At 31.2% G+C, this 7,499-nt stretch overlaps 1 long non-coding RNA gene across 2 annotated transcripts; it reads left to right on the top strand.

Annotated features, from left to right (window-relative positions):
• Positions 1–700: 700 nt before the first annotated feature.
• On the top strand, positions 701–3,058 carry LOC104648201 (uncharacterized). 2 transcript variants are annotated; one of them, XR_011210596.1, is made up of 3 exons: positions 708–847; positions 1,813–1,977; positions 2,900–3,058. It is a non-coding gene; the product is annotated as an uncharacterized lncRNA (long non-coding RNA). The 2 variants fall into 2 exon arrangements; XR_742273.4 differs by lacking the exon at positions 2,900–3,058 and having other exon boundaries at positions 701–847; positions 1,813–2,047.
• The last annotated feature ends 4,441 nt before the right edge of the window (positions 3,059–7,499 follow it).

Raw genomic sequence — 7,499 nt, 5'->3', positions numbered from 1 at the left:
CAGGTTAGTGTATGGTGGAGGGTTGGATGCCACTGGTTTTTTAACCATTGGCTTTACGCGTTTAATATTAATATTATGGTCTCGTATTATAAATTAATTTTTTGATATATTAAAATAGATAATTAAATATAAGGCATATTATATTGATTGAATACTTTAAGGTTATAAAAATTGAAGAAATTAATAATTACCCTTAGATTTGAATTTTAGGAAATTATTTATATAATTAGATGAGTTTTTGGGTTTAGGCTAGACATAGAATAATATGAGTGTTTATAGGCTTGTTAACTCACAAATTATGCATATATAGTTGATAGATTGGAAAGTTTTGGAGGTATTAAGAAAAGAAAAAACATTAGAGAAATAGTTGCTTGACTTCGATTCTTCGACGAAGGTAGGTTGTAGTTTATGTTATTTGATAGTAAACTCTTAATAGTGATTGATATGCATTAAATAATATTGTGAATTTTTCTATGTATTTGATTATGCATTGTGGGACTTAATTATATATTTTGTAATTGCTCTGAAATTCTAAGATCTTGAAATTTATATTCTTAAATCCTCTATCAAAGTGACACAACAAGAAAAGCTAATTTTGCGGAACGGGGTTACATTAACTTCCGTAAAAATATATTATTTGTGGGGGTTATCTCACCCCCGGCTATTCCTTAAGATAATACTTAAAGTTCAAAATTTATTTCTTTTTTAGCTTTAATTTCATTTTCCCCCCAAATAATCGCAGCCGTTCTAGACTCTGGAGAAAAATCAAGTCTCTTCTCATCCTCTCACCGATTGCTCACTCTTCTCTCGCTCTCAAATTTCTTTCAATCTCGGATTTCTTCAACAGGTATTAGTTCTTACCAGAAAATCGTTGGTTGATTGCTGAGTTTTGCAACTTTGGTTTCGTAGATAAGAATAATCAATGGTTGAAGAAGCTGATTTTTTCCAAGTTTGGTTATAAGCAAAAAAAATTTTATTTCGATTTTTGCTGGTGCTGTAAATCGCTGAATCTAAGGTATTTTTTCCCTGGAATTTACTTTTCAAATCGTTCAAATATTTGGGGTTCGATGTTTAGAATTCATGAATGTTTAGTCATAAAGTGAGTTGCCCTAATTTTACTCTCGTAGCAATGTGATCTCAGGTATTTCAAGTTATGCTTGATCGCTTGATTCTAGTTTATTTTATGTTTTTTTTTTCGAATTTCAAATTGATGAATACATTCAATTCATAACAATAGTTGATATCCTAAAAGGTTAAAGAATAATCTCACTGGAAAAAGTGAAAACATAAGCAAACCTAAATTAGTTATATAACTTATATTGTATTAAGATAATAAGTTTAGTCGTGTATAAAATCAGTTTAAGGCATGTTCACAATGCAGGTAGTAATCACAAGTCAAGCAAAAGCTAAAAAAACACTAAGGATTGACAACTATGACTATATGTTCGTAGTTCTGTGTGTAAGAAGTGGGGTGCGAGAAGGATAAAGTTGTATGATAAAGTTTACATTGTTTCGATAATATTCAACTGTTGATATGTTTACATTATTTGTTGAGTTAGAGATGGAAATTAACCATGTTTAGTTTTATCTAAGGATTATGGGAAGGAAAAGAACTATTATATTAATTAAAACAATAATATTTATAGACATGAATTTCGACTCTCAAACAGGAATAATGTACTTCTTCATTTCTAATCGAACATAAGAATCTTGTTGTTTTCACTCTTTCTGACAGATATAAGTAGTATGATAAATGTTACAGTTACAATTTTTCCTTATTTTTTGAGACTACTTTGTTCTTTTCTCATGTAGTTACAGGCTTTCATTTGAGATAATGCAGCTTCAATGGCAAGTGGTGCATACCATTTCTACAAGCTCTATTGTTAGCTTACTGCTGCAATTTAGCTTGTAAGTGAGTTTGAGTACGAGAATCTGATAGCATCAAGACTAGACTTCACTTCCTGTTACCACTTACCAGTGAGTTCACTCTTCTCGTTTTTTAATGCCTTCTCATATGGTTATGTTATCAAGTTGACTATTTAAAGCTCTTCTATACTTAATAAATTCAATAAGAGCCTTCTTTTGCTACACCATATTTTAAAAAGACCAACAATATATCGAGGGAATATACCTGTGCTGAGCACGGGTCCAATGAGCTTGTCATTTTTTTACTTAGCACGAAGAATGTTTATTCACAGGTCGTGGAGCAAAATTCAAACAATCTGCATTCCATAAGAGTGAGTTGAACAATGTAGAATAACTTGTAGATGTAATAACTATTGTCTTTAACTTGTGATTTTGACTACTTTCTGACCTTAATCTTAATGTCTTATCATTTTGAAGTTGATAGTGAAAACTTATTATTAGACGGAGGATTAACAGTTTCTGTTACTGCCTCAGTTAACAGTGACATTCTTGTCGACATAATTAAGCTAAAATAGACATAGAGTGGGCAAAATTCATTTATAGGATACACACACTACCATTGGCCTGGAGAATGTACATCTTGGAGAACTTCAGTTTCTTAAAGATGGAAATATTTGTGAATATTTTCTTGCTATAGTGTCAATATTTGTGGCTACATTGTTGAAGAAGATAGAAGTTCTTATAAGCAGTCATGCACAACTCGCTCAAGTTCTGCTGTGCTCTACAAATCTTGTGAGTTTATTGTATTTATTTATTTGATTTTGTCCTTTAGATAGTTAGTGAATATGGAACGAAAGTTAAATGCAAAGTTCCATTGACCCAAACAGATTTGGAAGAGTTACAAGAATGTCTTTTTTCTTTGTTGTTGCGCTGATTTACAACTAAGGAAGTTTGATGAAACATTTTTTCCATCTAGAAGTTGACATAAGTTTTGATCAGTACTTTGTTGTTGTTGACTTGCTATGTTTACTAGATGAGATGTCAGATCTATACAACTACAACTATCGAGGGGTAAATTCAATATGTTCTCTAATGCTTCTGATTTGAAGGCCATCATTCTGAAAAGTCAGGTATGTTTTGATGGTATAACAAACTAACTAAGGAAACCATCTTGACTGTGCTTGGATATGAGGTTAGAGAACTCTGTTTCAAATATCTAGTTGTGCCAAACAATTTTACCAGGGAATCTTGCCTTACTAATCTCTACATTATTAATCTTTGTATTACATGACACCTAAAAGGCTTACAGTAGTCCAATTAAACCAATACTGGACAAGATTACTGCCAAGATTACATCTTGGATGCCAGTGGACTCTCTTTGCAAGTAAAATTCAATTTCTCCCAACGGATCCGATCCTAAGCATCATTAGACTCATGTTCAGTTTTGAGAGGTCACGTTATTCTGGTAATTGTGCCTTTTCAAAAAATTATAATTGATCATTCGAATAATAACTGGTATTTTCTATTCACTAGTTGGACTTCTACATTTCAAGTTATAGCTTTTATATAGTTGTTGGTGTTGTTTAATGAATATTTTTACATTGTTTTGGAACTTAGTGCACCTATAATTATGTCATATAGGCATAGCAAGGTGGTTAGCATTGGTAAGTAAATTCTTTTTCTCTGAAACTTTGATACTTCAAATAATTAAGGATTAGAGGTACATTTCAGGGTACAACTAATGTGAGATCTAGCCATATAAATGTTACTAATTAATTTCCTTTTCCAATGAATTCATCTTTAGAGTTTATCTAACTAGGACCCATTTATTTTTACTTTTTTTTGGTAAAGAAAGATGAAGAATTTCATTAGAAACTAAAATTAGTATAGGGGAGTAGTGACCTGTGGCCATCGCTGACCCAATTGGTTTGAATTACGCAAAAAGGTAGCTAATGATGTATTTCTTGAGTGGACTCTTAATCCTGTAAGTTGTATTATTTGGCTGGACATAAACAATAGTAATTGTTTTCCTTTTGCTCCCTGACATGTGTAAGTGGGGATAATTCATTACTTGTGCATATGAAATTTTACTGTGTATTATGTTGTTATTGTTGTAATATATTCTTGTCAACTAACATGTCTTATTCCACCATCTAATTTGACTGGCTGGTAGTACTAAACTCATCAAGTATGCATATATTCATCCATGTTTTGAGTTTGGATGGAAGTTACTTAATATGTAATTCTCTTTGCAGCTAGGTGATATCGTAGTGAAACCCGCTGAAGTTTCATGATAATGTTGCAGATCCTATGTTGAGCTTGGATGCTAGTAGTTTGAAGTTTAAGCAAGTTTTTGTAGTGATTTGAAGTTCAAACAAGATTTGAAGTTTAATCTTAGCGGTTGAAGTGAATGACATTTTAATTTATTTGTAAAACTATAATACACTTCATGATATATTTTTGTATTGAAATATTGTGTTATTTCTTATATTAATATGTCCTTTTAGGTTTGATTATGATGTACATGATAGTTAATTAATTAGTAATATTTAAAATTGAATATTTTTAGTAAATTATATAAAAAGATACATTTCATAAATAGCAGTAGTTTCAGCTCCTGTTAATTTTAATGTAAATTAAATGAATTGCGGGGGTTGACTCCTAGAATTCACAAACTGTAGGGGTGTTGAATCTTAGAATTTAGTAGGGGTTCAAAACCCCTCACTAATGAACCCCTGTTAATGGTACTAGGGGTTTGGAGAAAAACCTCCGAAACTTAATTGTGACACATCTAACTGCAGGAACTTCTCCAACTGCCGTAATACTTAGTTGCGGGGGTTATTGACCGTCACAATATGTAATTTTAATCACTACAATTCAAGTGTTTTTTTTGTAGTGTGATGCCTTGAATAAAGAAGGTTTGATGAAATATTATCAATGAATTGAAAGTGGTGATAATAAATGATAAATTTAGTAGTATAATTGGATCGGAGTGTCACGTTCCGACACGATATAATTGATTGGAGTGTCACATTTCCACACAATATGATTGGATCGGAGTGTCACGTTCGAAAAGATATAATTGGATCGGAGTGTCACTTTCCGACACAGTAACATTAAAGGAGAAGATATGGAATTAACTTAATGTACTCAATCTCAAAGAACCTATTTCTCAAATGAGTGTGGCGTGGAGGCATGAGTCATCATATTAGTTTCTATTTTGGGTTAGCCAATGATACCTAATCAGTACATGTTGCCCCCGTACTGAGCCCTACTAGTATTTTTCTTTGTTTTTCTTTTATGGAGTGCAGTGAGGGTACTATTGACTTTGAATCATCCTCAATTCTAGCTAGTCTCAGCATATCAGGTTCAAGGGCGAGCTATGCATTCAAGCTTGTGTTGGATTCTCTCGGTTATGATATGATGTCCTTAGTTTTCGGACATACATTATTTTATTCATTTATTTTGGTGTCTGTAATATCCTTAGATTTATTATTTGAAGATTAGATGTCCTTGATGTGATGACTTTCAGGTTTTGGGAATGATATGTAATAAGATTAGAGGTTTATTTTATTGGTTACTTGACAAGACTTCCGCATTATGGTTGTTATCCATGGTTGAACACATGATACAAGTTGGGGTTGATTTGTTGGTTTGCCCACCTAGGAGGTTAATTGTGGGTGCCACTACGACTAAATTTGGATCGTGACATTCATAAATTAATCAATATATTTGAATTGATAAGCATTCATGATATGATATTTAGCTCGGTTCCAGAAAATAAGAAAGTATTAGTTATTAATCAATAATAGTAACAAATGTCCATTATAAAATAAAATATTTTCATAAACATTATATTACTAGTTTATATAAACTATTTTACATGACATCATATTATATTCTCGAAGTTTTTGAGTGCAAAAAATAGTCATATTAATAATGTAACTTAATGTTAAATTTTTAATAGATAAATCATATTACCTTGTTACCATAAAAATGTTCAAAATATTATTTTCTATTAAAAAAAACTATTTTACTTCAATGAGTTTTTTTATAACATTTTATTGATACAATGTTTAATTTTATATGCACATTCAGAGATTGAAAACAAACAGTTTCAATAATCTAGTATTCAGATTTAGAAACAACATCTTAACATTCAAATGTTTATTTGGATTTATCCATCTATATCTTAATATTCAGATGTGTATTCAGATTCAGACGTCTTAATCTATATTCAGATGTGTATTGAGATTCAAATGTCTTAATCTTGATGGAAACAAATAAGGCCACAAAATCATTCCTTTTAACATTGCACGAATCTTGAAAAATTACAAATTGTCAAAAGAGTCATTTCTGCTATTTTGTTGCTAAGAAAACCCTCTGTGAAGGGCATTGGTTGTCAACTAATTGTATTCTTTAACTTTATTGTATCGTTATTACCTTTATAATGTTGTGAAATCGGTTTGATGGTTTCAGTTAATTTTTCATATTCCTTATGTCTATTAGTGAACTGTTGTCCTGAGAGTAAGGCAGAAATCTTGGTGAATAATTGTATTGTATTTAAGGGAGTTGTTAAGAAATTCTTCTAGTTAGAATTTTACGAAAATGTAATTTGAAAAGATACTAACACTAAATATTTTAATTTATTCTTTTGGTCATATACTTGTAAAAAAAGTCGTGTTTCTAAAAAGGACAATACTACTATAAAAAATTGGAGTCGTTCATAAATCAAGTCAACTATGTCAATCTTTTTTTGAGTTCTTAAATGACTAATTTTCTAAGTTGAAGTTGAATCATGAGCTTCAAGTCTATTATGAGTTTTGTACGTCTAAATGATCGTATGGAAGTTAAAGTTATGAGGAGACTCCTTCAGAACCTTAAGATCCTTGTGAACGTCTTTCGATTTAAGTACCTTTTGGTTAAGGTTTATTATAAAAGCATATTAGGTTATATGATGTTTTTATATGTTACGAGAATAAGATTATGAAAGAGACAAAATTGGCTAAGTTCTTGTTATGGCCTACTATGTGTATTCAGAGTTCATATCATATCATGGCATGTTACACATTTACTTTGAGGTATAAGCGGAGGGAAAGACACCTATTTTTCCCGAAAACTACATACATTATACTGATGACCACATGTTGGAAAATATGATACCGATTAGCTACTGCAAAAGACCGTTATTGTTAGCATTTAGTTGGGTATGTCATGCCTTTGCATTTATATGTATGTATTCACGAAATATGCTTACACAATCATAATATGAATCTTTGACTACTATGAGGTCAAATGTTGATCATGGAGGCTATAAGAATTTCAATTTTAAGTGGTATCTCTATTACCCTTTCATCACAACTATTTATGATTTCACTTTCAACCTTGTATATCAGTACATTTTTATTCGTATTGATATCTCTTTAAATGGGGACACTACATTTCGTGTTGCAGGTTCATACAAAGGTCTTTATCGTCCTTTGGAATAAGGGTGTTGTCTCAGCTGAGGATAATCGGTAAGCTTCATTCTTCCTAGAGCTATTATTTGTCTATAGGGTTTGTATACTTGAGTTTTGTATATGATTGTTGGTATTGTTGGGAAATTTTCCTAACCTTTAAGTTGTAGTATATTT

The sequence above is a fragment of the Solanum lycopersicum genome, chromosome 7 (assembly GCF_036512215.1).
Source record: "Solanum lycopersicum chromosome 7, SLM_r2.1".
NCBI classification, from domain to species: Eukaryota; Viridiplantae; Streptophyta; class Magnoliopsida; order Solanales; family Solanaceae; genus Solanum; species Solanum lycopersicum.
This window is presented reverse-complemented; position numbering and strand designations above follow the sequence as displayed.